The 24,314-nt window shown below is 43.2% G+C and overlaps 1 long non-coding RNA gene and 1 pseudogene across 6 annotated transcripts in view; one reads left to right on the forward strand and one right to left on the reverse strand.

The window, feature by feature from the left end:
- Nucleotides 1-11,408, forward strand: part of LOC122552312 (intercellular adhesion molecule 5-like) — a 38,905-nt pseudogene extending 27,497 nt beyond the window's left edge. Inside the window, exons 6-7 of the transcript XR_015754506.1 lie at nucleotides 3,387-3,695; nucleotides 10,566-11,408. The product of XR_015754506.1 is annotated as an intercellular adhesion molecule 5-like (transcript). The remainder of the gene's footprint in view (nucleotides 1-3,386; nucleotides 3,696-10,565) is intronic.
- The window catches only part of LOC122552308 (uncharacterized), a 215,346-nt gene that overhangs the window by 1,464 nt on the left and 189,568 nt on the right, over nucleotides 1-24,314 (reverse strand). The window lies entirely within an intron of this gene.

Raw genomic sequence — 24,314 nt, forward strand, 5'->3', positions numbered from 1 at the left:
AAAGTGATGAAATTTCCTCCTCTGTCACCATGGCCTGGGCAGCATCTACCTCTTTGGTAAAGACAGAAATAGAAAAATAGTTTACCACCTCAGCCATGCCACTTGCCCCTTTCATTGTCCCGAATCCCCCTTACACCACCCTCTTCATCAGTATTCACACTGGAAAAAGACAATGTGGTCAAGGAGAATACTGAGATACAGGCTACGAGACCAGACGGGATTGAGGTTCACAAGGAGGAGGTGCTAGCAATTCTGGAAAGAGTGAAAATAGATAAGACCCCTGGGCCAGATGGGGTTTATCCAAGGATTCTCTGGGAAGCCAAGCAGGAGATTGCAGACCCTTTGGCATTGATCTTTATGTTGGCATTGTCTGGCAGTGCCAGAAGTCTGGAGGATAGCAAATGTTGTCCCCTTGTTCAAGAAGGGGAGAAGAGACAACCCTGGTAATTGTAGACCAGTGAACCTTACTTTGGTGTGGGTAAAGTGTTGGAAAGGGATATCAGAGATAGGATTTATAATCATGTAGAAGGGAATAAGTTGATTATGGATAGTCAACATGGTTTTGTGAAGGGTTGGTTGTGCCTCACAAACTTTATTGAGTTCTTTGAGAAGGTGACTAAACAGGAGGATGAGGGTAAAGCAGTTTATGTCGTGTATATGAATTTCAGTAAGGCGTTTGATAAGATTCCCCACACTAGGTTATTGCAGAAAATATGAAGGCATGGGATTGAGGGTGATTTAGCAGTTTGGATGAGAAATTGGTGAGCTGAAAGAAGACAAAGGGTAGTGGTTGATGGGAAATGATCATCCTGGAGTTCAGTTACTAGAGGTGTACCACAAGGATCTGATTTGGGGCCACTGCCGTTTGTCATTTTTATAAATGACCTGGATGAGGGCGCAGAATGATGGGTTAGTAAATTTGCATATGACACTAAGGTTGGTGGAGTTGTGACTAGTACTGAAGGATGTTGCGGGTTACAGAGGGACATAGATAAGCTGCAGTGCTGGGCTGAGAGGTGGCAAATGGAGTTTAATGCGGAAAAGTGTGAGGTGAGTCACTTTGGGAGGAGCAAGAGGATTACAGTGTAATGGGCTAATGGTAAGATTCTTGGTCGTGTTGATGAGCAGAGATTTTAGTGTCCATGTACATAGATCCCTGAAAGTTGCCACCCAATTTGATAGGGTTGTTAAGAATGCATACAGTATGTTAGCTCTTATTGGTAGAGGGATTGAGTTTTGGAGCCATGAGGTCATGTTGCAGCTGTGCAGATCTGTGGTGTGGCAATGTTTGGAGTATTGCATACAGTTCTGATCACTGCATTATAGGAAAAATGTGAAAGCTTTGGAAAATTTTCAGAGAAGATTTACAACAATGTTGTCCGGTATGGAGGGAAGGTCTTACGAGGAAAGGCAGAGGGACTTTAGGCAGTTTTCCTTTGGGAGAAGAAGGTTGAGAGATGATTTCATTTAGACATATAAGATAATCAGAGGGTTAGATAGGATGGACAGTGAGAGTCTTTTTCCTTGGATGGTGATGGCTAGCACGAGGGGACATAGCTTTAAATTGAGGGGTGATAGATATAGGACAGATGTCAGAAGTAGTTTCTTTACTCAGAGAGTAGTAGGGGCATGGAACACCCTGCAAACCTTTAGGGCATTTAAATGGTCATTGGATAAACATATGGATGAAAATGGACTGGTGTAGGTTAGATTGGCTTCAGATTGGTTTCACACGTTGGCGCAACATCCAGGACCGAAGGGCCTGTACTGCGCTGTAATGTTCTGTGTTTTTATTTTAGATGTACCTGTCAGTGATATCCAGATTTTCTTTATGTTCAATGTCAGTCCACACAATCTGTTTCTCACTTTACTTTTTAACATCACTTCTGAACCTTCTGTATTGTACTTGGTTCTTAACTGCAATTACTACCTGACACATGTCATAAACACACTTCCTTTTCTGAATATCCATCTCCTTTGACATCAAGGGAGCTCTGCATTTGTTTGTCTCCCTTTTCCCATTTGTGGGAATTTACTTTGACTGTGCCCAGACCATTTCTTCTCTGAAGACAGCTCTTTGTTCAGCCATTGATTTTCCCATGAACCTTTGGTTGTCGTTCACTTGATCCTGCTGTGTTCTTGCCCTACTGAAGGCCACTCTCCCCCAGTTGAATATTCTTACTCTGGATTGACCAATGTCATTTTCTGCCATTGTACTGATGATACGATGATCACTGAGCCCTCAGTGTTCTCCCACTGACATTTGCTTCATTTGGCCCATTCCCATGACCGGGTCGAGCAGTTTCTCCTTTCTTATCGATCTGGACACTTACTGCTGGAGAAAATTCTCCTGAACAGTCTCGGAATGCTTTCCCTTTGTTGGTCTTTATATTACCTCTGTATCAGTCTATCTCCCAGTATTTAAAAACCCTATTACAATTGCTGTATGAAGGTAACCCAGTCTCTGAAATGTATTTATAACCTCTTTCCTCAGTTACTCAGGATCCCAACAGAAAACGAAATTAATTGGAAATTTCTGAAAAGCAGCACTCAGAATGTTACATTTTTCACAGAATTCAGAGCAGGTTATTCCACCTTTTATCCTGTGCTTTACTTTGCCTGGTACTGTTTGATTCAGTACTGTTTGGTACTGTTTGACACTGGGTTTTAAAATAGAAACCAATTTTATTCTAAATATTAAAATCTGGAGAGCACCAGAAAGAATTATCAGAAGAATTTGAAGAATATTTGAACTTTGAGTCGTGCAGTATACTGATTTAATTTTTGATTGGAATGAACTTTACAGATGCACCAGTAAAAGCAGAGATCTTTAAAGCTCAAGAAAACTGGATTGAAGGGGAATCACAGAATTTAACATGTCATGGGCAAGGGAACCCAGATCCCCAGAGGGTCTGGATCAAAGATGGGAAAATGGAAAGCAGAGAAATACTCTTTATCCCATCTGTTCAAATGCAGCATGGGGGACTGTACGTGTGCACGGTCAAAAATGAGCACTGATCTAAAACCTCATCTCTAAATGCAACTATTTTGTATGAGCAACAGATTACATGAAATTGAATCTTTGAATATTCTGAGCAGTGTGAACCCTTAGACTATGAGACCCACTAGCTGTAAACCTGAATTAGTATTTACACAATGACTGCATTTCACTGTGAACAGCCGTCATAATAACAGATGACTGTAAGTACGACCCAGGCTGTAACACGACTGCAGAGATTCACCTGTTCTGAAATGATTGTTGGAAGATAGATGACAGCACAATATGTGGTGAGGTTTAGACATCCTGTTAATTGAAGCCGTGTTGGAGAGCTGTATCAGTGATCCTGTCTGCCTGCCTATTTTCATCTTTTTCTTCTCTTTTCCAGATAAACCACGAGACACAATAATGACCATATCGGTAAATAACAAAACCATATCAGGAAATAACACAACCATGTCAAGCATTCCAGTAGAAGTTACTAAAGGTGATGAAATTACAATAAGCTGTAAGTCCAATGGAAGACCCTCACCTACATTAGAGTGGGTAAACCCCAGTAATGGCAGCAACATTGAGATTGGTCCCTCTGGATTTCTGCACATTCCGTACATAACCTCAGAGCACCAAGGAATTTATAAATGTAGAGCTGCCAATCAATATGGAATTGATAAGAAGGAAGTGGACATCAGGGTCAAAGGTCAGAATCTAAAATTACTATTACAGGTAGCCAACCCTTTATCCAAAATCACGAAATCCGAAAAGCGCCGAAGTCCAAAGGCATTTTTTGTAAAGTTTTTTTCTCATTAACAATGTTGTTTGGCGTGCAAACAATTAACCCAGTCAACACCCACTCGACGCAACATGCGGGGCCGTGGTCCAGCACCGGCAGGCCTCAATTCTCTCTCAAGTCCCGTTTTACTGAGTGAGTGATGCTCCTCCAGTAAATTTTTTTAAAATTTTACCATAGAACTGTCACTTATTCCAAAATTCAAAACATTCTGAATTCCGAAAACCTGCTGTACTGAGCATTTCAGAGAAAGGATTGTGCACCTGTATTATTAGTTTGGGTTCCTGTTTAACTCCACCCTTCCTGACAATGGGACAAATGGATAAACTGTTGCCTGCCTCTAACAATGCTACTCTGTAACTGGCCTCTGGTACATTGGGTACAGGTGGTTCAGTATGAGAATCTCTTGCACGTGTTTCTCTTTGTGCATAGAAGCACCATTCTCCTGTTGTATGTTTGTCCCACCTGCCCGAGTAATAACTCTGGGGTGGAGGGCAGTTGTGGCTGTGAATCTACACACTACCACTCTAAAATAATTGCAGTGAGGCCCTGTCACCAACTTACCCCTTATTTACATGTCCCCTGGGCTGTGACTAGTCGGCTCAAAGTCAGTCTTAGATTGAGGAGCCCTTCTGAATTCCCTGTTTATGTCTGTCAGCCAGGGTTCCCTGACGAGGCTTGTTAAACTATGCAAATCAAGAATCTCATTGTCAATGAGATCCATCTAGCCATGGTTCCAATCAAACAATTCCAGGCAGGATGTACCTGTCCTTTTTCTTGCAGCTTCTCCTGGGATGTTTTTGCCCTAGGTCTGGTTCTTCTGAATGGAAATGGGTGTGTGTGCCACACCATAGTCTGCCTCCTATGTCTGCAGCATCTGGGAGAGTTTCTTCCAGCAGTAACAGTATTGAGACTGAATCCACCTCAGACTTTGAGGTTTCCTCGATATTAGACAAGGGGGAGCAACTCACAATTTCTCACTCTTTTCTGGCTGTTCTGAGGGGCCAGGTATATTTTGCACCTGCACCGTTTGCATACTGGCAGCTTTCAGGTGACCCACATTTGTTCAGGACCCCCTCACCTACCCAAACATTGTTTGTCATAGGACCTGACATTGCATTGACCTTGTCCCATACCCATGTCAGGCCATTTCCGTGGTTCCAGCACCAAATGTCTTCACCTGAAATAAATTTGCTTAGAGGAGGCATGTGGCAGGCATTGACATTCTTACTGCTGTTTCAGCCTGACCTCCAGGTCTGGGAATATCAGCTTTAACCTTGTGTGGAATCTTCTCCGTATCAGCAACTCTGCTGGACCCAACCCTAGTGTTGCCTGAGGGATGGTCCCATAATCGAACAGTAACCAGGACAAGTTGGTATCAAGTGAAGCTATCGGCTGTTTCTTTAAACCTGCCTTCAATATTTGGACTGCTCTTTCCTCCAGAACACTGGACGATGGATGGTATGCAGCTGTATGAACAGGCCAAATGCCATTTGGCTTTAGGAAATACTCAAATTCCTGCTGGTAAATGATGTCACATTGTCCTTAACTAGGAGTCCATGTATCACAAACAAAGCTCACAGCTTTTCACTCATCATCCCTGAATTTACCAAATGAATTCTCTGCATGCCTAACCACTTTGAATTGGCCTTGTGGGACTCTGGGTACTGCCCCACCAACACAGCTATGTTGGCCACCTGACATAACTCCTTGCCAACATCTTCATTTTGGAAATCCCTGGATGACCCAGGTGGGGTTCAGCCAGTATCTGGCCGTGATCTTTACTTGGGACAATCACTCTAGCTCCCATAGTAATATGTCATTCTCTACGCTGATCTGGTCTCACCAGGTCCAGAAAGATTTCAATCCTGGTTGAGATGGCCCTTTTGTTTCCCATTACCAAGAGCTGTTTTAGTTTTGCAAGGATGGGATCTTTCTGTGTCCAGAATCGGATATTGTCAATGGTGACGAGAAGGGTGCCCAGAAAGTTTAAAACCAGAATGGACTCTTCCAGGGGAAGCACCACCAGAGGAGTATCTGCCAGTGGGAGGTGCCTGAAAGCATGCACATTTGTCACTTGGCCTCTTGGACGGTATTCCAAGTAGTAATGGTACCCACTGAGAAAAAGGACCCACTGTTGAATTTGACCAGAAGCTATGGGTGACATGGCCTTGCCTTCTTTAAGTAGCTCTATCAGGGTTTGTGGTCCTTCACGATGACAAATATATGTCGTAAAGGTGGAACTTCCTCACACCAAAAATGACTGCCATACCTTACTTCTCTATATGGATGTTTTTGTGTTCAGCATCAGCCAAAGTCTGGCGAGCAAACACTATCAGATATTCCTCTCCGTTGGGCCACTCGTGAGCCAACACTACCCAGGTACCATATGGGGAGGCATCGCATGTCAGCACTACCTCTCGCTTTGAATTGTAGTGGGTTAACACCTTAGATGACAATAGCTGCCTTTTCACTTCCCCAAAGGCTACTTTTTGGCTGTGTGACCATTTCCAAGGCTGACCCTTTTTCAACAGTTGTAAAGGTGCAACGATGGAAGCCAGGTTACATTTGAATTTTCCATAATATTTCACTAACCCAAGGAAGTACCTAAGCTCTGGTAGAGGCGTGGGAACCAGGGCACATCTGATCACTCTCACTTTATCTTCCAATGAGTGTAACCCAGATTTGTTGACTCTGTAGCCCAAATAGGTCACTTGGAGCACATGGAACTCTCATTTTTTCCTTCTAATGCATAAACCTGCCCGGGAGAAATGTTTAGACACTACGTCCAAATTCTCCAAGTGCTCTTTATTGGTCATCCTGGTTATTGGCAAGTCATCCAGATAAAAGGAAACCCAGGGTAGTCCTTGTAATATGTTCTCCATGGTCCACTGAAAATGGTTAAGGCTGATATTATCTAAAATGGTAGTCTTGTTTATTGGTACAAACTCCCATGTGAATTAATTGTGGCATACTTCTGGGACTCCTCATTTAGTCATAACTGAAGGTGGCATGGCCCCTCCCTACCTATTTTATGTACAAGTCCTCTATGCAAAATATTGGGTATATATCCAGCTGTGAGAAGTGTTTTACGGTTTTCTTCAAATCCTCACAAAGGCGAACGGAGCCGTCAAACTTCACAATCTATACAACCACTGTTGCCTATTCCACAAACTGCATTGATTTGATGATTCCCTCGCTCTCCAGCCTCCTGATTTCTACCTCTTCTTTTGCCCGTAAGGCAAATGGCACTGGGCAGGCCTTGCAAAACTGTGGAATTGCTTCCTGGTCAACATATAAAATGGCCTTGACTCCTTTGATAGTCCCAACCTCTTTCTGAAAAACTCCTGGCTATTTCATTAGAACTTCATTCAGGCAGCTATTTTCTAATTGCAAAATGTTGAGCCAATCTAGGTCGATCTTTCTCAACCAATTCTGCTCCAACAGGATTGAGCTTCTTCCAACAATCAGTGATTACTTCTTATAGGGGACCAGAACCAATGTCGTACCCTTAGTGTGTAACAGTTCCCTGGTGACTGTTCTCAATCTGGCCGAGGTCTTGCGCAAACCTAGGCCCAGAGGAAATCTTGTTAAAGATTGGTTCTGTAACCACTGACACATCAACCTCAATGAGAACCGGGTGACCATTTAACCAGACATTTATTTTAATTGATTCTGATTTGGATGTTGTGGTACAATTTAACTGTTCCAAACCACAAAAAGGTGGACTTTCCAGTGTGCACCCACCAACCCATGCCTGAACACTTCAATTTCTCCTCAAACTCCGTCAAGGACATACAGGTCCTGCACATCCTCCACTGCCAAACCGTTACCACCCAATGCCTGGAGGAGGAACGCCTTATATTCTGCCTTGGGACCCTGCAACCACATTGGATAAATGTGGATTTCAACAGCTTCCTCATTTCCCCTCCTCCCACATTATCCCAGTCCCAAGCTTCCAACTCAGCACCACCCTCCGGGCCTGTCTATCACTCCCATCTCTGAGTTATCACCTTCTCCCTCACCTTCATCCACCTATCGCTTTCTCAGCTACCTTACCCTCCCCCACCCCCCTCCCATTAATCTCTCAGTCCTGGCCCACAAGCCTCATTCCTGACAAAGGGCTTATGCCCGAAACCTCGATTCTCCTGCTCCTTGGCTGCTGCCTGACCTGCTGTGCTTTCCCAGCAACACAGTCTCAACTCTCCTGGATACTGGTCTGAGTTTTCTTACTCAGGTCTCATAGGGCTCCTTTGCTGTCTCAAGCCCACATACCAGCAACAACTACAATGGCTTGCCAGTCCAGATCTTGAATAACTTTTCAGCCATCTGGCCAAGGCTCAGCTTTGCTGTGGACTGACCAAGGGTCCTTCTGCTCTCATGCCCTGCTTGAGTCACTGTGATTGCCTACACTCAAGTGCTCTTCCCCAACCTCTGTTGGACAAGTGTTCACTTTCGTTGGGATGCCCTCTAACTCCCATGCTGCATTTTCTAATGACAAAGCCAGTTGTAGTGCCTGTTTGAAGTCCAGTTGGACTTCAGTTAGTAGGTACTTTGCAGGGTTACCTCATGAATGCCACATACCAAATGGTCTCTCAGCATATCATTCAGGGTTAACCAATGTCTCTGCCAGTTGTCTTAACCTCATCAAAAATCTCGATATGGATGCCCCTGGTTCTCAAACAGCCAAATACTGGGCCTAATCTTTGATGACAAAATTGAATGAATCAAGCTTTCAAAATAAAATGCTTACCCCAACTGAAAGACGACTGTTTTAAACAAATTATATTCAGGCATGTATTGTTTTCTCTTGTCTCCACTGATATAATTGCACAGAGGCTGGAATCCTGTCACCAAGTCACCCATTATTTATGTGTGCACACTACACTGGCTGTGATCAGCCAGCTCAGAGTCAGTCCCTGAACTGAGGAGATTCTGAATGTGATGTTTATACTGTTCTTTTTTCTTTTCCTTTTTAGTACACTCACTGTGACCAGCTAGCTCAGAATCAGTCACCTGAATTGAGATTCGAAATCTCCTGTTTATAATTTTTTTTTCTTTTCTCCCCTTACACTATTGCAATTCTGCAATAGTGCTTATATTTCTTAGCACCCATGTTTGTGTGAATCCCATGTTAATTTTTTTTCTAAATCTCAGAGTGAACAGCATGTCTGACACTCATGTTCTTCTCTTTTTTTTCACCTTTTTTTCCCCCTCCCCCCATAGTACCATCTGACAGCTGTAGTACTTATTTTTCCTCAGCATCTATGTTGTGTGTATGCAGGTGTCGGACACCGTGAAAAACAACAAGTGTGTAAATCTTTGTTTATATTCCACCATCAGGAAGAAAGGAAACACCCGAGTGGCCAGTGACAAGCAGTGCCCTTCTCAGAGGGCAATGATGTGTGATCAAGCAGTGAAGAGGAGGGCAGGGATTAAATAATCCTATGTTAATTTTTTTTGATCCAGCTCCGTCAGAGCCAGCTCTCAAAGTGAACAGAACCTCTGACACTGTCTCCTGGTTATTTTGTTTCTTCTCAGAGTGAACAGGATGTCTGGCACCCTTGTTTATTTTTTTAAACTTTTTTATCTTTTCATTCTTTTTTTATACCCCTACACTACCACCTAACTGCGGTTGTGCTTATTTTTTCCCCAGCATCCAGGTTGTGTGTGTGTGCAGGTGTGAGACACAGTGAAAGACACAAGGTGCACAAATCTTTATTCAAATTTCCACCACTAGGAACAAACAAAACACCCGAGTGGCCAGTGACAAGCAGTGCCCTTCACATCAAAGGGCAATGCTGTGTGTTCAAACAGGGAAGGGGAGGGCAGGGATTGATAATCCTATGTTAATTTTTTTCTTTTATTTATATTCCTGCTCTTTTTTTTTAACCCCCACACTACCGCCTAACTGCAGTAGTGCTTATTTTTCCCCAGCACCCATGTTGTGTGTGTGTGCAGATGTGAGACACAGTGAAAGACACAAGGTGCACGAATCTTTATTCAGTTTCCACCACCAGGAAGAAAGGAAACACCCAAGTTGCCAGTGACAAGCAGTGCCCTTCACATCAAGGGGCAATGCTGTGTGATCAAACAGTGAAAGGGAGGGTAGGGATTAAATAATCCTATGTTAACATTTGTTAGCCAGAGCTCCCTGATTGGCCAAGGTTAACAATGACAATGAAGAGTCTCATTGTCAATGACATTCACTTGGCCATGATTTTAATCATTACACACTCCATGAAGCAGAGATTTGGAGCAGATCAGTGAGTGAAACACACATCTCTAAGCTTCATTTCTCCTCATGAGGTGGGGTAACAGGAAACAAACACAAGCAAGAAGTATGCAAACACAGCAGCTTAATCAGTGCCTTGGGGAAAATGCTAATGGATGTTTAGGGTTGAAAATTGAAAGAAAGACAGGATATGTAATTTTCAGTAATGTAAGAGATAGAGAAGAATTATAAACTCTGGAAATTCTGGAACCAGCTGAAAAGAAAGCTTGTCAGCGGTATGTTTGGAGCATTATATTAAATTTACTTACCCGTGTGTAATTCCCGCAGAACATAAACAAGAATAGATAGTGAGTTGAGAGCAGACTGCCAAGGAATGGTGTGTGATGTGGGAAGAATGAAAGGTGGTGAAAAATACAAGCAGGAAAACAGCCATGAAAAAGCTGATTAAGCACATGGGGACACTAGATTTTAGAAATATTCAGGCATTTTGCAATAAATATATTTCCCTGAACTGTTGATGATCTTTTCTTTCTATGTTTTCATAGGTTTAAGATGGATAATACTAATAACTACAGGAATAGCAGTATTGATGGTATTTGCAGTGATGGCCTTGTACTGGAAATGCAGTGCCCATAAAAGAGGACAGTATAAATTAGACAAAGCAAAGCCCAACAACAATACACAAGTCCCCAACGGAAAGGATCATCAGGAAGATGTTCCTTTGGAGAAACTTCATCCATAGCTTGGTAGCACAACAATAATTACAAACTAGTATGATATATGTTTTGAAGAGAAATTCCGATGATCCTGTAGTCGATATTGTATCCAACAAGTGCAGCTCATTGCAATATTAAAATTGTTTGCAGTAATTACTGTAATAATTGTAATGACAACATTTTCCTCACATTTCTCAACATTTTAGATTGCTTTTGAAATGTTGTATTGATCATTTTCTTGCATTTTTTCAAACTCTGGATTGTCACCTGAGCTCTGGTAACTAGATTCAGCATTGATATCATCAAAGTTTTATGAAAACAACTTTCTTTCCCACTAATTGACACGAAGACTAGATATAAGATTTGTTTATTCTGTAAAATAATTTACCTATTGTGACTGTTTGCTTTAATAGAATAAATATTGTATTTGTAATCTATAGTTTTCCAAATGTATGAAATCAAGACGAGATGTGAAATCTCAATTTTAAAATTCACATCATGTTTAAATGCCTCCATGCCTTTCCTCTCTGTATCTCCATAAACTCCCTCCGCCCTGTAAACTTCCAAGAATTATATACTACTCCAATTCAGGTATGTTGTGTGTTTTGATTTTCATTTCCCCAAGACCATTAGCAACTTTGCCTTCAACAGCCCTAGGCCCTGACCTCTGGAAGTCCTCCCAGTCTCTTTGAGACTTTCTTAAAACCTATAAATGTTGATCAAACTTTGTGTCACTTTCTAGCATGCTTGCTTCTTTAAGGCTGTCGATTTCAGTCCCCTTTCAGATTGTAAGCACACAAATAAAAACTGAGGTCTGAATCATGATGCTGCATCTGCTCAATAGCAGCGTATCATTTTGAATGATTTACCCAGTCCTGACAAGGCTAGTGGTGGCTATACCCCAGATATTGATTCACTGGATGGTAGTTATATGTGGAAGGCCCCTTCCTCCATTTTACCGTTACACACTCAAATGCTTCGGTTTAGCCCCGTTTCAAGACATGGCATATATGGTTAAAATCAGGGATATGCAAGGACCAGAGTTGGAGCAGCAGAGAATTCTGATAAATTTGCAGGGTTGGGGATAGATACAAAAAGTGTAAAAAGTGGAACAGATGAAGTCAAGGAGAGAACTGAAATCGCAGCTGATAATTTGAAAATGCTTCAGTGGAAGCTGGAAGTCAGCAAGCACAGGCATGTTGGGTAAATAGAATTGGTGTGTGTTAGGGTACGGGGAACAGAGTTTGGATTAATTGGTGTGTGTTAGGGTACAGGAAACAGAGTTTGGATGAATTGGTGTGCGATAGAGTACGGGGAACAGAGTTTGGTTGAATTGATGTGTGTTAGGATACAGGGAACAGAGTTTGGATGAAATTAACTTCACAGAGGGTGTAGTTTATGAAACTGGCAATGAACCTGGTTGGAATGGGTGGATTTTCAGGGGAAAGGTGAGTTTCAAGGTTACAAATACAAGGATGTGGGTTGCAGCAGCAGATGGGTTGAGGCAATGTTACAGTGGTGCAAGTGGCTGGTTTGAGTGTTGGAAACATAATTGGGGTCAGAAATTCAACAAGGGCTCATAGAGGAGGTCAACGTCAAAAACAGGTTTGTTCACCTCGAAGTGTGGACTGCAAGGGGAATGGAGTTGGTGGTAGGGAATGAAAATTGGGGCAGGGGCTTACAACAATGGCTTTGACTTTCTCCCATAACTAGTTGCTGGACATTCCTGCTCATCCCATACTGAATATCAGACAATTAATGTGACAAATTGGAGGCAGTGGAGAACAACAGGAGAAAGGAATCAATGATCTAATGCTGTATGAGGGACAGAGTATATGAGTAAGTAATTAATAAAGGTCCAATTTTTGGACAACGAAGAAAGATGAAGAATATATCCTTAAATACAATTATTAGTTGAGAGTATTGCAGTTTGGAGAGTCCATGAATGTTATTTATTTATTCTTTCATGGGATGATACCATTGGTGGCTGGGCCTGCACTTGCTGCCCACCCTTTGAGAATTATCCATAGCAAGGTGGTATTGAGGTTCCTCCTTGAACCAATGCAGACTGTCTGATAAATATGATAATAATGTGAATAAGCAATGGATTTTGGAAATTACCAGGAGTTTCATTATAAACATGTTGCTCTGCAACAAACTAATGTTTTGTTTTTTCACTAATGTCCTCACGGATTAAAGATACAAAGGATTGTTACTGCTTGACATAATCACCACGGTGGTAATCATAATCTTAGACAATAGACAATAGGTGCAGGAGTAGGCCATTCAGCCCTTCGAGCCTGCACCGCCATTCAATATAATCATGGCTGATCATTCCTAATCAGTATTCTGTTCCTGCCTTATCTCCATAACCCTTGATTCCACTATCTTTGAGAGCTCTATCCAACTCCTTCTTAAATGAATCCAGAGAGTGGGCCTCCACTGCCCCCTGTGGCAGAGCATTCCACACAGCCACCACTCTCTGGGTGAAGAAGTTTCTCCTGAGCTCTGTCCTAAATGGTCTACCCCGTATTTTTAAGCTGTGTCCTCTGGTTCGGCACTCACCCATCAGCGGAAACATGTTTCCTACTGCCAGAGTGTCCAATCCTTTCATAATCTTATACGTCTCAATCAGATCCCCTCTCAATCTTCGAAACTCAAGGGCATACAAGCCCAGTCGCTTCAGTCTTTCAGTGTAAGGTAATCCTGCCATTCCAGGAATTGACCTCGTGAACCTACGCTGCACTCCCTCAATAGCCAGAATGTCTTTTCTCAAATTTGGAGACCAGAATTGCACACAGTACTCCAGGTGTGGTCTCACCAGGGCCCTGTACAGCTGCAGAAGCACCTCTTTGCTTCTATACTCAATTCCTCTTGCTATGAAGGCCAGCATGCTATTAGCCTTCTTCACTACCTGCTGTACCTGCATGCTTGCCTTCATTGACTGGTGTACAAGAACACCCAGATCTCTCTGTACTGCCCCTTTACATAAATTGATTCCACTGAGGTAGTAATCTGCCTTCCTGTTCTTGCTACCAAAGTGGATAACCATACATTTATCCACATTAAACTGGATCTGCCATGCATCTGCCCACTCACCTAACTTGTCCAGGTCACCCTGTAATCTCCTAACATCCTCATCACTTTTCACCCTGCCACCCAGCTTTGTATCATCAGCAAATTTGCTAATGTTATTGCTGATACCATCTTCTATATCATTAACATATATTGTAAAAAGCTGCGGTCCCAGCACGGATCCCTGCGGTACCCCACTGGTCACTGCCTGCCATTCCGAAATGGAGCCGTTTATCATAGAACATAGAAGAATACAGCGCAGTACAGGCCCTTTGGCCCTCGATGTTGCGCCGATCCAAGCCCACCTAACCTATACTAACCCACTATCCTCCATATACCTATCCAATGCCCGCTTAAATGCCCATAAAGAGGGAGAGTCCACCACTGCTGCTGGCAGGGCATTCCATGAACTTACGACTCGCTGAGTGAAGAACCTACCCCTAACTTCAGTCCTATATCTACCCCCCCTTAATTTAAAGCTATGCCCCCTTGTAATACCCGACTCCATACGCGGGAAAAGGTTCACACTGTCAACCCTATCTAACCCCCTAATCATCTTGTACACCTCAATCAAGTCACCCCTAAACCTTCTTTTCTCTAATGAAAACAGCCCCAAGTGTCTCAGTCTATCCTCATACGATCTTCCTTCCATACCAGGCAACATCCTGGTAAACCTCCTCTGCACCCGTTCCAGTGCCTCCACATCCTTCCTATAGTATGGCGACCAAAACTGCACACAATATTCCAGATGCGGCCGCACCAGAGTTTTATACAACTGCATCATGACCTCAGGACTCCGGAACTCAATTCCTCTACCAATAAAAGCCAGTACGCCATATGCCTTCCTCACCGCACTATTTACCTGGGTGGCAACTTTCAGAGATCTGTGTACATGGACACCAAGATCCCTCTGCTCATCCACACTACCAAGTATCCGACCATTAGCCCAGTACCCCATCTTTTTGTTATTCTTCCCAAAGTGAATCACCTCACATTTAGCTACATTGAATTCCATTTGCCACCTTTCTGCCCAGCTCTGCAGCTTCTCTATATCCTGCTGTAACCTGCCACATCCTTCCTCACTGTCAACAACTCCTCCGACTTTCGTATCATCCGCAAACTTGCTCACCCAACCTTCTAACCCCTCTTCCAGGTCATTTATAAAAATGACAAACAGCAATGGTCCCAAAACAGATCCTTGCGGAACACCGCTAGTGACGGCACTCCATGAAGAAACTTTGCCATCAACTACTACCCTCTGTCTTCTTCCATCCAGCCAATTCCTAATCCAAACCTCCAACTCACCCTCAATGCCATATCTCCGTATTTTCTGCAGTAGCCTACCATGGGGAACCTTATCAAACGCCTTACTAAAATCCATATATACCACATCTACCGCTTTCCCCTCATCAACCTCCTTCGTCACCTTTTCAAAGAATTCAATAAGGTTTGTGAGGCACGACCTGCCCTTCACAAAACCATGCTGACTATCCTTGATCACATTATTCCTATCCAGATGTGCATAAATCCTATCCCTTACAATTCTCTCTAAGACTTTGCCCACAACAGAAGTGAGACTCACCGGCCTATAGTTACTAGGGTTATCCCTACTCCCCTTTTTGAACAAGGGAACCACATTTGCTATCCTCCAGTCTTCTGGCACTACTCCTGTAGACAAAGAGGACATAAAAATCAAGGCCAATGGCTCTGCAATCTCCTCCCTTGCTTCCCAGAGAATCCTAGGATAAATGCCATCAGGCCCAGGGGACTTATCTATTTTCACCTTTTCCAGGATTTCCAACACCTCTTCTCTACATACCTCAAAGCCATCCATTCTACTTATTTGTGACTCAGTATTCACATCGACGACAATGCCCTGTTCCTGAGTAAATACTGAAGAAAAGTATTCATTCAGTGTCTCCCCAATCTCTTCCGCCTCCACACGCAACTTCCCACTACTATCCTTGACTGGACCTATTCCTACCCTAGTCATTCTTTTATTCCTAACATACCTATAGAAAGCCTTAGGGTTTTCCCTAATCCTACCGACTAAGGACCTTTCATGTCCCCTCCTTGCTGCTCTTAGCTCTCTCTTCAGGTCCTTCCTGGCTACCCTATAACTCTCAATCGCCCCAATTGAACCTTCACGTCTCATCTTGAGATAGGCCGCCCTCTTCCATTTAACAAGGGATTCCAATTCCTTATTAAACCACGGCTCCCTCGCACGACCCTTTCCTCCCTGCCTGACAGGTACATAATTATCAAGGACACTCAATAGTTGCTCCTTGAACAAGCTCCACATATCATTCACACTCTTGCCTTGGAGTCTACTTTTCCAAGCCACACATCCTAAGTCATGCCTCACCGCATCATAATTTCCCTGACCCCAGCTATAATTCTTGCCCTGTAGTACACACTTATCCCTCTCCATCACGAGAGTAAAAATCACCAAATTATGGTCACTATCCCCAAAGTGCTCACCTACCTCTAATTCTAACACCTGGCCTGGTTCGTTACCCAGAACCAAATCCAGTATGGCCTCACCTCTTGTTGGCCTGTCTACATATTGTGTCAGGAAACTCTCCTGCACACATTGAACAAACACTGACCCATCTAACGAACTTGAGCTATAGCTTTCCCAATCAATATCAGGAAAGTTAAAGTCCCCCATAACCACCACCCTATTACTGTCACTCATCTCCTGAATCACCTTCCCTATCCTTTCTTCTACGTTTCTAGGACTATTGGGAGGCCTGTAAAAGACTCCTAACAGGGTGACCTCACCTTTCCTATTCCGAACCTCAGCCCAAACTACCTCAGATGGCAAGTCCTCATCCATCGTCCTTTCCACCACTGTAATACTATCTTTGACAGTACCTTTTGTTTCCTATTAGCCAACCAATTTTCAATCCAATCTAGTACTTTGCCCCCAATACCATGCACCCTAATTTTACTCACTAACCTCCTGTGTGGGACTTTATCAAAAGCTTTCTGAAAGTCCAGGTACACTACATCTACTGGATTTCCCTCGTCCAACTTCATAATTACATCCTCAAAAAATTCAAGAAGATTAGTCAAGCATGATTTCCCCCTCATAAATCCATGCTGACTCTGTCCTGTCCTGTTACTACTATCCAGATGTGCAGTAATTTCATCCTTTATAATAGACTCCAGCATCTTTCCCACCACTGAGGTCAGACTAACTGGTCTATAATTACCTGCTTTCTCTCGCCCACCTTTCTTAAAAAGTGGTATAACATTTGCCACCCTCCAATCCTCAGGAACCGACCCCGAATCTATTGAACTCTGGAAAATAATCACCAACGTATCCACGATTTCCCGAGCCACCTCCTTCAGTACCCTGGGATGCAGACCATCAGGCCCCGGAGACTTATCAACCTTCAGACCTAACAGCTTCTCCAACACCAAATCTTGGCAAATATAAATTCCCTTAAGTTCAGGTCCTTCAGCCACTGTTACCTCAGGGAGATTGCTTGTGTCTTCCCAAGTGAACACAGATCTGAAGTACCCATTTAATTCCTCTGCCATTTCTTTGTTCCTAGTAATATATTCCCCTGTTTCTGTCTTCAAGGGCCCAATTTTTGTCCTAACCATTTTTTTGCCTTGCACAAACCTAAAAAAGCTTTTACTATTCTCCTTAATATTCTTGGCTAGTTTACCTTCGTACCTCATTTTTCCTCTGCGTATTTCCTTCTTAGTAATCCTCTGTTGCTCTTTAAAAGCTTCCCAATCTTTATCTACAACAAATGTCATCCAGTCATAATCATAGAGCCACACAGCATGGAAACAGACTCTTCAGTCCAACCAGCCCATGCCAACCATAATCCCAAAATAAACTTGTCCCACCTGCCTGCGCTTGGCCCATATTCCTCCAAACAACTCTTATTCATGTACTTATCTAAATGTCTTTTAAATATTGTAATTGTACCTGCATGCACCACTTCCTCTGAAAGTTCATTCCACAAATGAACCACTCTGTGTAAACAAAAATTGCCTCTCATGTCTTTTTAAAATCTTCCTCCTCTCACCTTAAAAATATGCTCCCTAGTTAGTCTTGAAATACCCACCCAAAAGACACCTGCCATTCACCTTATCTATACCCCTCATTATTTTATAAACTTCTATGAGGTCACCTCTCAATCTCCAACATCCCAGTGAATAAAGTCCCAGCCTATCCAGCCTCTGCTTATAACTCATACTATCCATACTCAGCAACATCCTGGTAAATCTCTTCTGAATCCTCTCCAGCTTAATAATATCCTTCCTGTAAAAGGGCTACCAGAACTGGGCACAGTACTCCAGAATAGGCCATACCAGCATTCTGCACAACCACAATATAACATCCCAACTCCTATACTCAAAGGTCTGAGCAATGAAGGCAAGCGTGCTAAATGCCTTCTTAACCACTGTATCTATATGTGATGCAAACTTCAAAGAATTATTTACCTTAATCCTTAGATCTCTCTGTTCTACAATACTACCCATTGGCCCTACTTTTACAAAACCTTGCATTTATCCAAATTAAACTTGATCTTGCAGTCTGGAAGTGACGGGTACCAGAGGGGGTAGCCGGGAAGCTAAGCAGTAAGTATAAATACTCACCCTTCGACGCCAACGGCCATTTTAAGTGCGAGCAGCAGCAGAGGTAGGACGAACTCGGAAGACTGCAGATAAGGTAAGGCAGTTTTTATTAAAATTACTTACTGGTAGCGGGCAGCAGTGTTTTTCACAGAAGGAGCAGGAGCAGCGGAGGAAGTGACGGGGACCAGAGGGGTAGCCGGGAAGGTAAGCAGTGACCATATATATCAGCAAGGTGGCTAAACTCGAGACTCTACTACTGTAGTGTCTCCCACCCGCCCTCCTCCTCTAACCTAGTTAATAAGTAGGAAGAGCGGGAGCGACGACCAGGGGACTGCTGGTAATATATCTGGGCAGTGGCTAAACCCGAGACACTACACGTGTTGTGTCTCCCAACCCCCCCCACTCCAAAAATAGGACTCTGGTTTGTTAAGGTAAGGATTTTCTATTTCTTTATCGGTGAATGGTTAAAAATTTACTTTTTTATGGTTTATCTATTAATTGGTTTTTTAGAAAAAGACTATAGAAAGAGGTATCAGAAAGTATTTTAACTCAAACCTGTACAAAGTAATAAAGTAATTAACTAAGCAGAGATGGCTGCGCAGGTGATGTGCTGTAGCTATATGATGTGGGAGCTGGCTGATCCCATTGTGAACGGCAGTGACCACATCTGCAGCAAGTGTTGGTTGCTGGAAGAACTCCGGATCAGAGTTGATGATCTGGAATCTGAGCTTCAAACACTGCGGCACATCCGGGAGGGGAAGAGTTACCTGGACGCTTTGTTTCAGGAGGCAGTCACACCTGGGAGATTCAGTAATTCACATTCAGTTAGTGATCAGGAACATCAGAGTGTGACTGTCAGTGAGGCAGGTAGGGGGAACCTGAGTTCAGGAGCCTCAGCCCTTGACCTTGTCTAACAGGTATGAGATTCTTGCTCCCTATATGAATGACAAAAAGGGCTCTGGACAGGATGAGCCAGCTGATCACGGCACCATGGTGCAGAAGGCCATTCAAGAGGGGGGAGCAAAAAGACAAGTAGTTGTTATAGGGGATTCTATAATTAGGGGGACAGATAGTATCCTATGCAAGCCGGATTGAGAGTCTCGCATGGTGTGTTGCCTGCCCGGTGCCAGGGTGCGGGACATCTCCGACCGGCTTGAAAGGATATTGGAGGGGGAGGGGGAGGATCCAGTTGTTGTGGTCCACTTTGGGACTAACAACATAGGCAAAGCTAGAATGGAGGACCTGTTTGGGGATTATCAAGCACTAGGAAGGAAATTGAAGTACAGGTCCTCAAAGGTCATAATCTCCGGATTACTGCCTGAGCCACGTGCCAATTGGCATAGGGGTAAGAAAATTAGGGAAGTAAACACGTGGCTAAGGGATTGGTGTGGGAAAGAGGGATTCCATTTCATGGGGCATTGGCATCAGTTTTGGAACCGGGGGAAATATGTACCGTTGGGACGGTCTCCACATGAACTGATCTGGTGCCAATGTTCTAGCGAAGAGGATAAATACGGTGGTCAGTAGGACTTTAAACTTCTGACTTGGGGGGGGAAGGGAAAGTGAAAGCGACAGGGAGTATGGAGTTAAATGGAAAGATAAGCAGGAGGATAGCATGTATGCAGGTGGATTTAACCTTGAGGCAGATTAAGAATGCAACAAAAAGGAAGGATAACTTAGGACATCTTATGACTTCCAATATCTCTAATGATAAGAATGTTAGCATTAAGGCACTTTACCTGAATGCTCGTAGCATTCATAACAAAGTAGATGAACTAACGGCACAGATCATCGTGAATGATTATGATGTGGTAGGCATCACACAGATATGGTTGCAGGGGGTTCAGGACTGGCAGTTAAACATCTAAGGATTTACAACTTGTCGAAAAGACAGGGAGGTGGGCAGAGGGGGCGGGGTGGCCTTGTTAGTTAAGAACAAAATTAAATCTATGGCATTTAATGGTATAGGGTCGGATGATGTGGAGACTGTGTGGGTGGAATTGAGGAACCACAAAGGCAAAAAAACCATAATGGGAGTTATGTACAGACCTCCTAACAGTGGTCAGGACCAGAGACGCAACATGTACCAGGAAATAGAAAGGGCATGTCAGAAAGGCAAGGTCACGGTGATCATGGGGGACTTCAATATGCAGGTGGACTGGGTAAATAATGTTGCCAGTGGATCCAAAGAAAGGGGATTCTTGGAATGCTTACAGGATGGCTTTTTGGAACAGCTTGTCATGGAGCCCACAAGGGAGCAGGCTATTTTGGACCTAGTGCTATGCAATGAACCAGACTTTATAAAAGATCTTAAAATAAGGGAACACTTAGGAAGCAGCGTTCATAATATGGTAGAGTTCAGTCTGCAGTTTGAAAGAGAGAAGGCAAAATCGGATGTAATGGTGTTACAGTTAAACAAAGGTAATTATGAGGGCATGAGAGAGGAACTGACGAAAATCGACTGGAAGCAGAGCCTAGCAGGGAAGACAGTAGAGCAAAAATGGCAGGGGTTTGTGGGTATAATTGAGGACACAGTACAGAGGTTCATCCCCAAGAAAAGAAAGATTATCCGGGGAGGGATTAGACAGCCATGGCTGACAAAGGAAGTCAGGAAATGTATCAAAGAAAAAGAGAGATCCTATAAAGTGGCCAAGAGCACTGGGAAATCAGAAGATTAGGAAGGCTACAAAAACAGAGCATAACAAAGAGAGAAATAAGGAAGGAGAGGATAAAATATGAAGGTAGGCTAGCCAGTAATATTAGAAATGATAGTAAAAGTTTGCTTTCAATACATAAGAAACAAATGACAGGCAAAAGTAGACATTGGGCCACTTCAAACTGATGCTAGTGATGGGAGATATGGAAATAGCTGGAGAACTTAATAAGTACTTTGCGTCAGTCTTCACAGTGGAAGACATGAGTAATATCCCAACAATTAAAGGGAGTCAGGGGGCTGAGTTGAGTATGGTTGCCATTACAAATGAGATAGCTAAAAGGTCTTAAAATTGACAAATCTCCTGGCCCCAATGGGCTACATCCTAGAGTTCTGAGGGAGGTGGCTGAGGAAATAGCGGAGGCGTTGGTTGAGATCTTTCAAAAGTCACTGGAGTCAGGGAAAGTCCTGGATGATTGGAAGACCGCTGTTGTAACCCCATTGTTCAAGAAAGGATCAAGAGAAAAGATGGAAAATTATAGGCCAATTAGCCTAACCTCGGTTGCTGCTAAAATTCTAGAATCCATCGTTAAGGATTCTTGGAAGAATTCTTGAAAGAGCAGGTCAGATTAGAACAAGTCAACATGGATTTAGTAAGGGTAGGTCATGCCTGACAAACCTGTTTGAATTCTTTGAAGAGGTGACAAGTAGGTTAGACCAGGGAAACCCAGTGGATGTGGTATATCTAGACTTCCAAAAGGCCTTTGATAAGGTGCCACACGGGAGGCTGCTGAGTAAGGTGAGGGCCCATGGTGTTCGAGGTGAGCTACTGGCATGGATTGAGGATTGGCTGTCTGACAGAAGGCAGAGAGTTGGGATAAGAGGTTCTTTTTTGGAATGGCAGCTGGTAACAAGTGGTGTCCCACAGGGTTCAGTGTTGGGGCTGCAGCTGTTCACGTTGTATATTAATGATCTGGATGAAGGCCCTGGGGGCATTCTAGCGAAGTTTGCTGATGATACGAAGACAGGTGGACAGGCAGGTAGTACTGAGGAAGTGGGGAGACTGCAGAAGGATCTGGACAGTTTGGGAGAGTGGTCCAGGAAATGGCTGATGAAGTTCAATGTGAGCAAATGCGAGGTCTTGCACTTTGGAAAAATGAATACAAGCATGGACTACTTTCTAAACGGTGAGAAAATTCATAAAGCCAAAGTACAAAGGGATCTGGAAGTGCTAGTTGAGGGTTCTCTAAAGGTAAACATGCAGGTTGAATCCGTGATTAAGAAAGCGAATGCAATGTTGTCATTTATCTCAAGAGGGTTGGAATATAAAAGCAGCGATGTGCTACTGAAACTTTATGATGCTCTGGTTAGGCCCCATTTGGAGTAGTGTATCCAGTTTTGGGCCCCACACCTCAGGAGGGACATACTGGCACTGGAGCATGTCCAGCGGAGATTCACACGGATGATCCCTGGAATGGTAGGTCTAACATATGAGGAACGGCTGAGGATCCTGGGATTGTACTCATTGGAGTTTAGAAGGTTAAGGGGAGATCTAATAGAAACTTACAAGATCATACATGGCTTGGAAAGGGTGGACGCTAAGAAATTGTTTCCGTTAGGCGAGGAGACTAGGACCCGTGGGCACAGCCTTAGAATTAGAGGGGGTCAATTCAGAACAGAAATGCGGAGATATTTCTTCAGCCAGAGAGTGGTGGGCCTGTGGAATTCATTGCCGCGGAGTGTAGTGGAGGCTGGGACGCTAAATGTCTTCAAGGCAGAGATTGATAAATTCTTGATGTCACAAGGAATTAAGGGCTACAGGGAGAATGCGGGTAAGTGGAGTTGAAATGCCCATCAGCCATGATTAAATGGTGGAGTGGACTTGATGGGCCGAATGGCCTTACTTCCACTCCTATGTCTTATGGTCTTTAGCCCATTGACCCAATTGATCAAGATTTCTTTGTACTTTGAGGCAATGTTCTTCACTATACCACTAATGTTGCTGTCATCTGCAACTTTACTAACCATGCCTTCTATATTCTCATCTAAATCATGTAAATAAATGACAAACAAAAATGGACCCAGCACCCTGTGGAACATCACTAGTCACAGCCTCTCAGTCTATAAAACAACTCTCCACCATCTCTCTCTATTCCCTGACATTAAGCTAATTTTGTATCCAGTTGACGAGTTCAAACTGAATCCTATGTGATGTAACTTTACTAATCAGTCTACCAAGAACAACCTGGGCAAAGGCTTTACTGAGGTCCAAGTAAACAATGGGCACTATCAATCTTCTGCCCTTATCAATCTTCTTGGTTACTTCCTCAAAAAACTCAATCAAGTTTGTGAGATATGATTTCCTTTGTACAAAACCATGCTGACAATCCCTAATATTCCTGGCATCTGCAAATGCTTGTAAATTCTATCTTTCAGAATTGCTTCCAACAACTTATCTAATGCCGAAGTCAGACTCACAGATCTGTAATTCCCAGGCTTTTCTTAAATCCCTTCTTAAACAAAGGCACAACATTACTCACTTTCCAGTCATCTGCCATGCCCCTTGAAATTGATGTTTATAAAGTTTACAATAATCCACCCGTATGAAATTGGATTCAACAGGAGGAAAATATTCCTTTGAATATCATCATTAAATATCACATAGGAATGCAAATTGTGATGAGGGTTCACATTAATTTGTTATTTGGAGACTTAAGTTCTAGAATGGTATGTAGCTTTAAGGAGAAAGTGAGGTCTGCAGACGCTGGAGATCAAAGCTGAAACTTTATTGCTGGAACAGCACAGCAGGTCAGGCAGCATCTAGGGAACAGAAGATTCGACGTTTCGGGCACATGCCTGAAATTCCTGAATTCCTGAAGAAGGGCATGTGCCCGAAACGTCGAATCTCCTGTTCCCTGGATGCTGCCTGACCTGCTGTGCTGTTCCAGCAATAAAGTTTCAACTATGTAGCTTTAAGACTGATTTATATTTTCATATTGTTTGAGTTAGAGAAAGTGAGAAAAATTTCTAATGCCTGTTGGTTTCTAAAAGTTGCCATGTAAGTAACAAAGAAATAAAATGTGACTCCTCAGACAAGAAAGATGGCCCTGACCTAACATCTTTGATTCTAGGATAACAAGAATGCTAAGGTGTTACAGTCGGCTATTTGGCCTCTTCAGCCTGTTCTACATTTATTGAAATCATGACTGACTCCACTTACTTATCTTTGTTCTAAATCATTTGCTCAC

This window comes from Chiloscyllium plagiosum, unplaced genomic scaffold (assembly GCF_037043375.1).
Source record: "Chiloscyllium plagiosum isolate Xiang-an unplaced genomic scaffold, Cpla_swu_hap1 HiC_scaffold_45, whole genome shotgun sequence".
In the NCBI taxonomy this organism is placed as follows: Eukaryota; Metazoa; Chordata; class Chondrichthyes; order Orectolobiformes; family Hemiscylliidae; genus Chiloscyllium; species Chiloscyllium plagiosum.